This window comes from Thunnus maccoyii, chromosome 16, assembly GCF_910596095.1.
Source record: "Thunnus maccoyii chromosome 16, fThuMac1.1, whole genome shotgun sequence".
Classification (NCBI taxonomy): Eukaryota; Metazoa; Chordata; class Actinopteri; order Scombriformes; family Scombridae; genus Thunnus; species Thunnus maccoyii.
In genome coordinates this window covers 262,688-277,983 of record NC_056548.1, presented here as the reverse complement: position 1 = coordinate 277,983, position 15,296 = coordinate 262,688, and the positions used below count along the sequence as shown (strand labels likewise).

The following is a 15,296-nucleotide window of genomic DNA, read 5'->3' as shown; positions in this document are numbered from 1 at the left end:
AAATCATCTTTATCATCATCAGTCTGTCAGTTCAGAACAGGATTTAATTACTGTGGATATTTAATATTTGATGTTTAATATTTGATGTTTGGATATTTGTGTCTGAGCGGGTTCAGATGTGATTGTTGTGTTTTCTTGTATTTTAAACTCTTGTTCGGTGTTTGAAGTTCTTAACATTTGTGTTTTAGAGTCGATGGACAGAAAAAGAATCAGCTGCTTTGATAATTGATTTGATCCTCCGGTGTTTCCGTGTTTTAGATCTTTATGAGCTGAATATTTCTGTGAAGACGTCAGTTTGGACATTTGCAGTGTTTTACAGGCTGAACTCCGACATCAGCAGGTTAATGGAGTCTTTGTTGCTGCAGCTCTGTGTGTGACATCAGAAACACGAACATGAAGCGGGAGAATCAGGATGTCTGCTGTCTAATAAACCGATCTCTCTGCCACCCAGCCTGCTGTAATACGAGCCATATGTTCCCGGCGGGGCGGAGCGGGGCCGGACGGGGCCCTCCGGCAGCGGCAGCGGTGGCGGTGGCGGTCCCGCGGCCCCCAGCATCATTTCACTAAAGCCCTCGGCCCCTTTTCTCTCTGCTCGCGCCTTATGGAGGAAAATGTCGGCCACAATACGGCGGCCCTCGGCCCCTTTCTTCCCCTCGCCTTTCATTCCCCCACTAGAAAGCCACGAACAGGGGCCCCGGGGCCACTAATGCCTTTTGATGGGGATTGGAATTAATTATCTCCAATAACACAATTGTGCTCGACCAACGAAAAGAGCAAAGAAATCCCCTCCAGAATCACAGAGAGAGAAGAAAGGAGGAGAGAAGGAGGAGGACGTTCAAAGGAGAGAGAGAGAGAGAGGTGGGGGGGGGGGGGGGGCACAGAGGAGGAGGAGGGGGGGTCTTCATCCCAAATCTGCTCTGAGCAGCAGCTGCTTTTCCATTAAAAATTATACGGAAGAAGTTTATTAGGGCTTTGTGAGGTGGTAATATGCTTCAGCCGGGAGGTTGGTGGTCCGGGGGGTGGGGGGTGGGGGGGGTCCTTCATTACAGATCATGAAGAAGTGTGAGGTGGGGGTGGGGGTGTTGGAGAGGATGGGGGGTAATTGGCAGAGATTTCACGGTTATTCTGGTGAGACTGGTTTAACTCAGAAAACTTTAAAGCAGCGAACTGAACTTCAGACTGATTCATATGATCAGCTGATCTGATAAACTCCGAGAAAAGAAACATTTTGATTGGTCCAGAGAACCTGCACGGACACATTGTGTTTATTTATGTACAACATTTATATGTTGTGAACACAATCAGATATTAAATTAATGTCTTGGTGTAAAAAGGAAACACATACAGCAACATGAACTTATATATCATATACGGAGGGAAAAGGAAGAACAAATCTCGAAGGATTAATTGAAACTCCAATAAATACAAGAAATAAAGATGAAAAATGGCAAAATAAGAATTTCCAGAATCTCCAGACTGAAGCTTGACTTTCTCTTCTCAACATCATATCTGACTAACAAGTAATAAACTCTTGTAAATCTTGCGCAAAAAAGATAATAAAAAGATGCGGATCTTGCGTGAACAAGTTCATATATTATAACGATATAATAAGGTGAGCTGGGAATATATGTGAGAATATAAGATATAAGTTGCACAAACACTGAAGTTATTATGTATTTATTGATTATTTTGTTATCCAATAAGTACGAGAAATAAAAATGAATTTAACAAAAGAAGAAATTCTTCTTCGTACCAAGTTGAAAATAAATGAAGCGTCATTTTATTCTGTTCAGCAAACAAACTAACGGCAGCTTATTAATCATCAACCAACAGGAAGGATATACAAATATTAAATATCTGCCAGCAGACTGAGAACGTCCCGATCTGAAACCACCAGTTCTGACGAGTCCGAAACCTGCAGGCAGACGAGTCCAATGAGTCCAACATCTGTGGGCAGACGAGTCCAACGAGTCTGAAACCTGCAGGCAGACGAGTCCAATGAGTCCAACACCTGCTGGTAGTTGAGTCCAATGAGTCCAACATCTGTGGGCAGACGAGTCCAATGAGTCCAAAACCTGCAGGCAGACGAGCCCAAAAAGTCCAAAACCTGCAGGCAGACGAGCCCAAAAAGTCCAAAACCTGCGGGCAGACGAGTCCAACGAGTCCATAACCTGCAGGCAGACGAGTCCAACGAATCCAAAACGTGAGGACAGACGAGTCCAACGAGTCCAACACCTGCAGGCAGACGAGTCCAACGAATCCAAAACGTGAGGACAGACGAGTCCAACGAGTCCAACACCTGCAGGCAGACGAGTCCAACGAATCCAAAACGTGAGGACAGACAAGCCAAACAAGTCCAAAACCTGCAGGCAGATGAGTCCAACGAGTCTAACACCTGCTGGTAGTCGAGTCCAATGAGTCCAACATCTGTGGGCAGACAAGTCCAACAAGTCCAATACCTGCAGGCAGACCAGTCCAACGAGTCTGAAACCTGCAGGCAGACCAGTCCAACGAGTCCAATACCTGCAGGCAGATGAGTCCAACATGTCTGAAACCTGCAAGCAAACGAGTCCAATGAGTCCAACATCTGTGGGCAGACGAGTCCAACGAGTCCGAAACCTGCAGGCAGTCCAAAACCTGCAGGCAGACAAGTCCAATGAGTCCAAAACCTGCAGGCAGATGAGTCCAACAAGTCCAACGCCTGCTGGTAGTCGAGTCCAATGAGTTCAACATCTGCGGGCAGACGAGTCCAACGAGTCTGAAACCTGCAGGCAGATGAGTCCAAAACCTGCAGGCAGACGAGTCCAACGAGTCTGACACCTGCTGGTAGTCAAGTCCAACAAGTCCAAAACATGCACGCAGACAAGTCCAACACCTGCAGGCAGATGAGTCCAACGAGTCCAATACCTGCTGGTAGTCAAGTCCAATGAGTCCAACATCTGTGGGCAGACAAGTCCAATGAGTCCAACACCTGCAGGCAGACGAGTCCAACACCTGCAGGCAGATGAGTCCAACGAGTCCGAAACCTGCTGGTAGTCGAGTCCAATGAATCCAACATCTGTGGGCAGACAAGTCCAACACCTGCTGGTAGTCGAGTCCAACGAGTCCGAAACCTGCAGGCAGACGAGTCCAACACCTGCAGGCAGATGAGTCCAAAACCGGCAGGCAGACGAGTCCAATGAGTCCAATACCTGCAGGTAGATGAGTCCAACGAGTCCAAAACATGCACGCAGACTAGTCCAACACCTGCAGGTAGATGAGTCCAACGAGTCCGAAACCTGCAGGCAGACGAGTCCAACACCTGCAGGCAGATGAGTCCAAAACCGGCAGGCAGACGAGTCCAATGAGTCCAATACCTGCAGGTAGATGAGTCCAATGAGTCCGAAACCTGCAGGCAGACGAGTCCAACACCTGCAGGCAGATGAGTCCAATGAGTCCAACACCTGCTGGTAGTCAAGTCCAACGAGTCCAACACCTGCAGGCAGATGAGTCCAACGAGTCCAAAACCTGCAGGCAGACGAGTCCAACGAGTCCGAAACCTGCAGGCAGACGAGTCCAACACCTGCAGGCAGATGAGTCCAAAACCGGCAGGCAGACGAGTCCAGTGAGTCCAACACCTGCAGGCAGACGAGTCCAACACCTGCAGGCAGACGAGTCCAACGAGTCCGAAACCTGCAGGCAGACGAGTCTAACGAGTCCTACACCTGCTGGTAGTTGAGACCAACAAGTCCAAAACATGCAGGCAGACGAGTCCAACAAGTCCAAAACCTGCAGGTAGATGAGTCCAATGAGTCCAAAACCTGCAGGCAGATGAGTTCAACAAGTCCAATGAGTCCGACACCTGCTGGTAGTCGAGTCCAATGAGTCTGACACCTGCAGGCAGACGAGTCCAACAAGTCCAAAACATGCAGGCAGACGAGTCCAACACCTGCAGGCAGACGAGTCCAACGAGTCCGAAACCTGCAGGCAGACGAGTCCAACTAGTCCAACACCTGCTGGTAGTCGAGTTCAATGAGTCCAACATCTGTGGACAGACGAGTCCAATGAGTCCGAAACCTGCAGGGAGACGAGTCCAACACCTGCAGGCAGACGAGTCCAACGAGTCCGAAACCTGCAGGCAGACGAGTCTAACGAGTCTGACACCTGCTGGTAGTCAAGTCCAATGAGTCCAAAACCTGAGGGCAGACAAGTCCTACACCTGCTGGTAGTTGAGACCAACAAGTCCAAAACATGCAGGCAGACAAGTCCAACAAGTCCAAAACCTGCAGGTAGATGAGTCCAATGAGTCCAAAACCTGCAGGCAGATGAGTTCAATGAGTCCGACATCTGTGGGCAGACAAGTCCAAAGAGTCTGACACCTGCAGGCAGACGAGTCCAACAAGTCCAAAACATGCAGGCAGACGAGTCCAACACCTGCTGGCAGACAAGTCCGAGTCTGACACCTGCAGGCAGATGAGTCCAACGAGTCCGAAACCTGCAGGCAGACGAGTCCAACTAGTTCAACACCTGCAGGCAGACAAGTCTGACAGACGATAGTCCTGCTGATAGAGGCGTCACATCAGAAAAACTCTGCAGTTCACGGACCAATCACAGAGTCTGTTCTTAGATCTGAAGAACTTGTTGCTGTCAAGGCGCCTTTAGACATCAAAAGCACCTTGGTTAAAGTTAGTGAAAGTTGGTGATTTCAGCTGAATGTTAATGTTTTCTGTATTAAACAGAGACTAGGATCTTTCTCTAATGTGAACCCAGAGCTGCCAGAGTCCGAAAACTGTTTCATAACCAGTGAAACCAGTCAATTAAATTTTGCTAATATGTTCAGTTTCAACATTTTGACACTTGTCAGATATGTTCATTTACAACATTTCCTCATCAGAAATATCCTTTAACCTGCATCATGTTTTCTGTAAAACATGTTTGATGTTGCAGGTTAGATATAAACATAATTTCCAAGAATTTGTCTTCAACATATTTTTCACCTCATCATTAACATGAGATCAAAGATCAATCAATACAACACACACACACACACACACACACACACACACACACACACACACACACACACACACACACACACACACACACACACACACTCCCAGGTGGCGTCAGAAGTTGGAGCTCCAACAAACTGAGTCTTTCTTCAGAACAAGAAGATTAACGGCTGCCGGATTAAAACCAGGACACCCAAGTTGACCACGAGTGGTCTGCTGTAACCATGGCAACCCGTCAGGGAGGGGGGGGGGCACACACACACGCACACACACACACATATGACCTACATATTGCTGTTGTCAAGAGAGAAGCTTGTGTCTGTAAATGTGGTGAATTTTCAGGTTTTTATGAACTTTATAAATTTGACATGATGACATACAAACATAACAGACCACACATGGAGATACGAGGTTTTCAGAGGCTTCCGAACTGCCAATAAAGATGAAATAAAATAAAAGTCATCTTCATTTTTGTTTTTAGTGATTTTTATTGTCGTTCAAAACTATTTTCAGATTTCTAATATTAACTGTCATCATGTGCAGTTCCTGTTCTGTTCTGTTCACATCATCATTCTTATTTATGAATTTATAAACGTCTATTTATTTTATCTCATTATTAATATGAATTTTAACAGCATGTTGGTAAACCTGTTCATCTTCACTCTGCCACCAGCTGTTATTATTGGTATCATGTTTTATTAATGGAGAAACAGGAGGATTACTCTCAGACACATTCATATGTTGGAATAAATCGCTTGATAAAAATATATATAACTGAAAGATTTCTGATACAAAGTTCAGTTTGAATCATTAAAAATGATTCCAGATATTTTCTGACTTTCATCCAAACTGATTTCTTAGTGAAGCTGCTTCATCTGAATGAAGTTCAACATGTCCGTCAGTAAACAATCAGTAAATACAGAAAAACAGAAACGTAACAATTTATTTTACAGGTTTGAAATTCCTCAATAATTTCAGAAGTCATTTGGTTCTAACTGAAGAGAATTTCCTCCATTTAAACCAAAATACATATTGATTAAATATTGTTATTATTGGAACCTTTGTTCTTCATATACATTAGTTTGTCTGTGATCGATGTCAACATCTCTGTTTCCTTTTTATTCGTACCAAATCACACAGTTCTGGAAGTGACATGTCTCTAAATTACAGAATTAACACATAATTTTACCACAAAATGTTTTTCATTGTTGTTGTTTTTTTTAAATTATTCTATTAATTTCACAACTTGTTGATTTTCTTATTTTGTTAAATCTTACTTCCTGTATTTTGTTTTGTAAACAATGTTTTAATTAAATTAATTATGATTCTTCATCATCAGCTGTTTATGTGAATAAATAATAAATAATAAATGTGTTTCTGGTTGTGTGTGTGTGTGCGTGTGCACGTGCATGTGTGTGTGTGTGTGCAGAGGTTGGCTGGTCAGTTTGGTTCCTCGTGTTTGAACAGTGTTAGTATGCAGAGCAGAGCGGCTGCTTAATGTGTGTTTGAATGTAAAGAGACAGAAAAGAGCAGCTTCAGCAGTTTGTTCAATATGGCCTCACGCATATGCACACGCACGCACACACACACACACACGCACGCACGCACACACACACACACGCACGCACACGCACGCACACACACACGGTAACTGGTGTTTAGTAGTTCAGTTATTTTTGGTCTGTTTTTAATCAACAATAAAACAATGAATCAGCAGCTGCTTGTGGTTTGGACCAATCGTGGCGTTTAGTGTGGCGACAAATCTCACCTGCCAACAAACACGATGCCATAGACGAGCAAAACTATTCCCAAATGTTCCCAAATGTTTTGTACAGTGAAGGGAAACTTGTGACATTGTGGAAACTTTCCTCTGCACAGAAAGTTTCTGCAATGAATGAAAAACAGAAATCACTGACCAACGAGATTTATTTTAATAACATTATTGATGATTTTATTTGCTGCTGATGTTGAGCTGAAAGTTTATTTAATAAAGGTTATAAATGGAACTCAAATACAGTATTTTCTGTTTTATAGAACGTTGAGTCCTCATGGTTCTCATGTTCAGCTGAACTATAGTAGTGATCTGCAGGAAGTCGTTACGTACGACTCTTCACTGGCAGCAGTTTAAATAAATCACATTATTTTACTTTGCTTGATATTTTTCTGAATTCCTGCAAAAAGAGACAAAACATCACAAACACTTTCTGAGAAAAGCTGCAAATTCAAACATTTTGGACGAAGTTAAACTGAGTTATCAGAAATATGAAACGATGCTTCTGTTCACACGTTACTGCTTCATGTAGTTCAGTTAATCAGACTGATGAAGCTTCAGCTGTTTCCTTTAAATGTTCAACTGACTTGTTCAAAGTTGTCAAAGTTAAATTTTAATTTGAAGTTTTTAGGGAAGATGAAGTCAAAGCAGCTTCATCACATTTGTCACAGCGAACCTGTGAAATTAATCTAATCTGAGTTTCTGTTTAAAACAGAAGAGTTTAAGAGACAAACCTTAAATCAACAGAAGAACTAAAAGGCAGACTGATCTTCAATTAGAGACGAGGAGGAGGAGAGGAGAGGAGGAGGAGGAGGAGAGGAGGAGAGGAGAGGAGGAAGAGGAGAGGAGGAGGAGGAGGAGGAGAGGAGGAGGAGGAGGAGGAGGAAGAGGAGAGGAGGAGGAGCAGGATGAGGAGGGTGAGGAGGAGGAGGAGGAGGAATCCTCCTCTGCACAGACGATGTGCAGTGGAGCAGTGAACCCAGGAAGGATCCATAAGACAGAAACATGAATGATGTCGTCATACAATCAGATTAAAGTCAAACATCTTTTCAGCAAAAACATGAAACATCAGTTTTATGTTTTTTTTTATTTTTACGCATAAAAATCCAAATCACGTCAGATTCAATCAGAAAAACATTGGACTCATGAACAGTTTGAGATTTAATGAGAACAGAGAAGAATAAACATGAAAATATGATAAAAGATCAAACATCAAACAGCTGATTCCTCATTTTACACAAACAATGATGCATAAATGTGTTTTATTAGAAAACAGAAACTACATTAAATCACAAAACTAAACTGAAGTTTGAGGCCTCAAAGAAACATTTTTGGTTTTTAAATATCTGAAGATAAAAAGATACAAAAAAGAAATAAAAGATTTAAAACAAGAAAAAAAAAAAAAGTTTGATTAAAACAAAACAAAACATCAGATGACAGATCGAAGGTTTCCTGTCCCGACTTTCTTCCTCAACACCTCGACCAGACGCTCCAACCTGAGGAAGAGGAGGGGGAGAAAAGAGAGGAAGAGGAAGAGGAGGGGGAGAAAAGAGAGGAAGAGGAAGAGGAGGGGGAGAAAAGAGAGGAAGAGGAAGAGGAGGGGGAGAAAAGAGAGGAAGAGGAAGAGGAAGAGGAAGAGGAGGGGGAGGAGAGAGTGTTAGAGATGCACAAACCAGAACACATTACAGACAAGATAATATTCGTCAGTGGGAATCAAACTAACAACCTGTGTGTGTGTGTGTGTGTGTGTGTGTGTGTGTGTGTCTGTGTGTGTGTGTGTGTGTGTGTGTCTGTGTGTCTGTGTGTGTGTGTGTGTGTGTGTGTGTGTGTCTGTGTGTGTGTGTGTGTGTGTGTCTGTGTGTGTGTGTGTGTCTTCAAACTAAATTAAACTTGTCGTCTCTAATAAGCAGATATCTGCCCTCCTCCTCTGTACAGAGTAAATATTCTTCACTTCATTCAGAAGCCCTCCTCCTCCTCCTCCTCCTCCTCCTCCTCCTCCTCCTCCTCCTCTTCCTCTCTGCCCCCCCGCTGGCAGCTAAATTACAGCAGAGATCTGCAGGTTTGAGTCCAGGAGGACGACGCGGGACGCAGACGGACGAGTTAAGCTGCCTTCATCACGAGTCTCATCCCCTCATCTTCAGGCTGATGAGCCGACAGCAGCAGCAGCAGCAGCAGCAGCAGCAGCAGAAGAAGAAGTCACGTTATTCAGCATCACACGTCACAATCTGAAGCTTTAATTCTCTCTCACACGCTGCTGAATACAGATCAGTGCCAAACCTCTGCTGTCCCACACGCTCACAGCGCCTTTGAACACATCGCAGAGTAACAACAGCAACATGTTTCTGACGACGGCGATCAATCCTCTAACACTAACCCTCCATGTTGTCCAGAACACATTAAAAACACGCCAGTGAGTCACATGTTCCTTCATCAGGATGAGTTTGGTCACGTTAGTTTGTTTAGAACTAAAACAGCATCACGTTTTCAATTCTGTCAGACAGTAAGTCACATGTATGTTAGACTGAACACGTTAACACATTAACACGTTAACCTCATTAACACGTTAACACGTTAACCTCATTAACACGTTAACCTCATTAACACATTAACAAGTTAACTCATTAACACGTTAACCTCATTAACACGTTAACCTCATTAACACGTTAACACGTTAACCTCATTAACACATTAACACGTTAACTCATTAACACGTTAACACGTTAACCTCATTAACACGTTAACCTCATTAACACGTTAACCTCATTAACACATTAACACGTTAACTTCATTAACACGTTAACCTCATTAACACGTTAACCTCATTAACACGTTAACACGTTAACCTCATTAACACATTAACACATTAACTCATTAACACGTTAACCTCATTAACACGTTAACCTCATTAACACGTTAACCTCATTAACACGTTAACACGTTAACCTCATTAACACATTAACACGTTAACTCATTAACACGTTAACACGTTAACCTCATTAACACGTTAACCTCATTAACACGTTAACCTCATTAACACATTAACACGTTAACTTCATTAACACGTTAACCTCATTAACACGTTAACCTCATTAACACGTTAACACGTTAACCTCATTAACACATTAACACGTTAACTCATTAACACATTAACCTCATTAACACGTTAACACGTTAACCTCTAACACATTAACACGTTAACCTCATTAACACGTTAACCTCATTAACACATTAACACGTTAACCTCATTAACACGTTAACACGTTAACCTCATTAACACGTTAACCTCATTAACACATTAACCTCATTAACACGTTAACCTCATTAACACGTTAACACGTTAACCTCATTAACACATTAACACGTTAACTCATTAACACATTAACCTCATTAACACGTTAACACGTTAACCTCTAACACATTAACACGTTAACCTCATTAACACGTTAACCTCATTAACACGTTAACCTCATTAACACGTTAACACGTTAACCTCATTAACACGTTAACCTCATTAACACGTTAACACGTTAACCTCATTAACACATTAACACGTTAACTCATTAACACATTAACCTCATTAACACGTTAACACGTTAACCTCTAACACATTAACACGTTAACCTCATTAACACGTTAACCTCATTAACACGTTAACCTCATTAACACGTTAACACGTTAACCTCATTAACACGTTAACCTCATTAACACGTTAACACGTTAACCTCATTAACACGTTAACCTCATTAACACGTTAACACGTTAACCTCATTAACACATTAACACGTTAACTCATTAACACATTAACCTCATTAACACGTTAACACGTTAACCTCTAACACATTAACACGTTAACCTCATTAACACGTTAACCTCATTAACACATTAACACGTTAACTTCATTAACACATTAACATGTTAACCTCATTAACACGTTAACACGTTAACCTCTAACACATTAACACGTTAACCTCATTAACACGCTAACCTCATTAACACATTAACACGTTAACCTCATTAACACGTTAACCTCATTAACACGTTAACACGTTAACCTCTAACACATTAACACGTTAACCTCATTAACACGTTAACCTCATTAACACATTAACACGTTAACTTCATTAACACATTAACATGTTAACCTCATTAACACGTTAACTTCATTAACACATTAACATGTTAACCTCATTAACACGTTAACTTCATTAACACATTAACACGTTAACCTCATTAACACGTTAACTTCATTAACACATTAACCTCATTTACACATTAACACGTTAACATATTAACCTCATTAACACGTTAACCTCATCAACATGTTAACACGTTAACCTCATTAACACATTAACCTCATTAACATGTTAACCTCATTAACACGTTGACCTCATTAACACATTAACACGTTAACATATTAACCTCATTAACATATTAACCTCATTAACACGTTAACCTCATTAACACGTTAACCTCATTAACACATCAACATGTTAACCTCATTAACACGTTAACCTCATTAACACGTTGACCTCATTAACACATCAACATGTTAACCTCATTAACACATTAACCTCATTAACACGTTAACCTCATTAACACATTAACCTCATTAACACGTTAACCTCATTAACACGTTGACCTCATTAACACATCAACATGTTAACCTCATTAACACATTAACCTCATTAACATGTTAACCTCATTAACACGTTAACCTCATTAACACGTTGACCTCATTAACACATCAACATGTTAACCTCATTAACACATTAACCTCATTAACATGTTAACCTCATTAACACGTTGACCTCATTAACACATTAACATGTTAACACATTAACCTCATTAACACGTTAACCTCATTAACACGTTAACCTCATTAACACGTTAACCTCATTAACACATCAACATGTTAACCTCATTAACACGTTAACCTCATTAACACGTTGACCTCATTAACACATCAACATGTTAACCTCATTAACACATTAACCTCATTAACACGTTAACCTCATTAACACATTAACACGTTAACACGTTAACACGTTAACCTCATTAACACGTTAACCTCATTAACACATTAACACGTTAACTCATTAACATGTTAACCTCATTAACACGTTAACACGTTAACACATTAACACGTTAACCTCATTAACACGTTAACCTCATTAACACATTAACACGTTAACTTCATTAACACGTTAACCTCATTAACACGTTAACCTCATTAACACGTTAACACGTTAACCTCATTAACACATTAACACGTTAACTCATTAACACGTTAACCTCATTAACACGTTAACACGTTAACCTCTAACACATTAACACGTTAACCTTATTAACACATTAACACGTTAACTTCATTAACACATTAACATGTTAACCTCATTAACACGTTAACTTCATTAACACATTAACATGTTAACCTCATTAACACGTTAACACCTTAACTTCATTAACACATTAACACGTTAACCTCATTAACACGTTAACTTCATTAACACGTTAACCTCATTAACACATTAACACGTTAACATATTAACCTCATTAACACGTTAACCTCATCAACATGTTAACACGTTAACCTCATTAACACATTAACCTCATTAACATGTTAACCTCATTAACACGTTGACCTCATTAACACATTAACACGTTAACATATTAACCTCATTAACACGTTAACCTCATTAACACGTTAACCTCATTAACACGTTGACCTCATTAACACATCAACATGTTAACCTCATTAACACATTAACCTCATTAACATGTTAACCTAATCAACACGTTAACCTCATTAACACGTTAACACGTTAACATATTAACACATTAACACGTTAACCTCATTAACCTCATTAACACATTAACACGTTAACCTCATTAACACGTTAACCTCATTAACACATTAACACGTTAACCTCATTAACACGTTAACCTCATTAACCTCATTAACACATTAACACGTTAACCTCATTAACACGTTAACCTCATTAACACGTGAACCTCATTAACCTCATTAACACATTAACACGTTAACCTCATTAACCTCATTAACACATTAACACGTGAACCTCATTAACCTCATTAACACATTAACACGTTAACCTCATTAACACGTTAACCTCATTAACCTCATTAACACATCAACACGTTAACCTCATTAACACGTTAACCTCATTAACACGTGAACACACCTGTTGATCCTCGTCCTCTACAGAACACACAGTAATGTTTCAGTGTTTATTGACTTCAGGAAGCGACTCCTCTGTTTCTGTTTCCTCGCTGCAACGAGCTCGCTGATGATGCTCACGCTGGTTCAGGAGCTGCAGACATTTTCATTTCACTATTAAAGTTGAGTTTTTGCTCCAGAATAATGTTGGAGTGAAAGAGGTTAAAACGCTCGTCTTCCTCATCATCATTTAGTTTTTATTCACTGAGGAAGAACGTCAAACGTTTGATGTCAGTTCTGTTTAAAAGCTTCTTATTTAGTTTTAGTTGGAGTTGATGGTTAACAGCCGAATGAAATCAACATCATGACAGAAACCAACATGTCAACAGGTTTGTTTGTGTTTGTAAAGGTCACTGAATGTATGCACACACACACACACACACACACACACACACACACACACACACACACACACACAGCAGGTGACCTTCCAATGAAAACTGAGGTTCAAACTCACTTCCTGTCGGCTGTGACTTTTTGCCGTCTGATTTTTTTTAGACCTTTATTTATTAGGGGAGCTTCTTCTTCTTCTTCTTCTTCTTCTTCTTCAATGCTCTTCTTTACAGGAACATCACATTCACAGTCTGACCTGCTGCCGCTGCAGCAGTTGGAGTTCAGTGTCTTGCTCGAGGGCACTTCAGAGGAGGTAATGAGGGAGGGGCGAGTGCTGCTGCTTCACTTCCCCACACAGATCGATCCCGTCGGTCCGGGGATTGAACCAGCGACCCTCCAGTCACAAGCTTGCTTCTCTAACCTTTAGGCCTCCACTGACCCAAACTGACTGGATATTTGAGTCCAGCTGTCAGCCAATCAGAACGCTGTTCCTCAGCCTTGTTATTGATTCTACGGTCTCTGAACTCTTGTGGATCAGAAGATGTTTTGATGATGGTGGTGGAGAGCGCTGTCTAACATCTCCCATAGGTGTTCAAAACACAAACCATTTATAGCATGAACCCAAGTCCACAAATAATGACTAGTTGGTGTCATGATTACAGTTCTGGCCAAGTTTTAAACAAACGTTTTAAAATTTTGAATCTGTGTTGAACTGGCAGGGAGGGAATTTCGGAGGACTGCGCCTTTAACTGAGGATGCAGGAAGTCAACAGAGTCTAATCCTGCAGGTTCCCTCAGATGGATCTCAGCGTACAGCAGTGAAGTTAGTTATGAAAGGGTTGAAAGCTAGATGGCGGAGACATTTCAGTGTAAGTGTGAGGAAATGAATGAATGAAATGCATCTTGGGAGTCGTAGTTAAAGTCTCTCCTTCAGTTTTGAAGCTGATATTTTTTAACACAGTTGTTTGTGTTTTCCTGTGATGATTCAACAGGAGAGTTTCATGTTGATCAGTCTGAAGGGGATTTTACTGCAGGAACCAGAAATATCTCCTCTCACTTCACAGCTCTACTGACTTGTTTGTGTTTGTGTTGTCATGGTGACGGCAGGATGAAACTGCAGATCTTTACAGGTTTGTTCAGTAACGTACCTGCGAACTCTATCGATGGCTTCTCGCTCCGCCTCCTGGCAGCGTTGAAGCTCCGCCTCCACGCTCTGCTTCTCCTTCGACAGCTGCTGCAGCTGGGCCTTCGGCGGGGACTGCAGGGGACCTGCCGCCGCCGCCGCAGAGCTGCAGTCAGCGGCAAGAGATGGAGGAGGAGTCAGGAGTCCCCGAGAGCTGAGAGAGAACACACACAAACTGATCAGCTGTGACATCATCATGGTGACATCACTGTGACATCATCACTGCGGCATGTTTGGTCTCACAGCTTCTTGTTATCTGCATGTGTGTAAATGTTCTCAGACTGTATTTCAAAAATACATGAAAATGTATAAAATTACAAAATACATGTCTAATGTAAAATAACATGAAACATATAACTCATATTACACTTAATATGATCTTAAGTAGATTGATGCAATTCTAAACCTCATTACCTGTTTTACAACAACCTGATTAAACCTGATTATCTGTTTTATAGTCAGTATATTTTTATGGGGAATTTAATTTTTTATAAGTGGAAATATCTTATTTATGATTAAAAAGCCAAACCAAAAAAAAAAAGATTTTATTTATTTTTTATTTAAAGCTATGAACTGTATTTTAATATGGAAAATGACTGTTTTTTATGAGATGGTTATTTTGTTATTTTACGTATTTTATTGGCGCCTAGCTGCTGGAATATTACAGTTTAAACATATTTGATAGACTGAAACAGATCCAAATGGTACAGATGCAGGTAGTTCATCATGTTCAATATCAAATATTAAATACAGATTAGATTAACCTCCAGATCTGCGGTTT

General features: G+C 40.9%; 1 long non-coding RNA gene across 1 annotated transcript; it reads right to left on the bottom strand.

The window, feature by feature from the left end:
- Positions 1-7,830: 7,830 nt before the first annotated feature.
- Positions 7,831-14,587, bottom strand: LOC121880745. Its single transcript, XR_006091634.1, has 2 exons — positions 14,481-14,587; positions 7,831-8,258 (listed from the first exon to the last, which is right to left on the bottom strand). It is a non-coding gene; the product is annotated as an uncharacterized LOC121880745 (long non-coding RNA).
- Between the last annotated feature and the right edge of the window lie 709 nt (positions 14,588-15,296).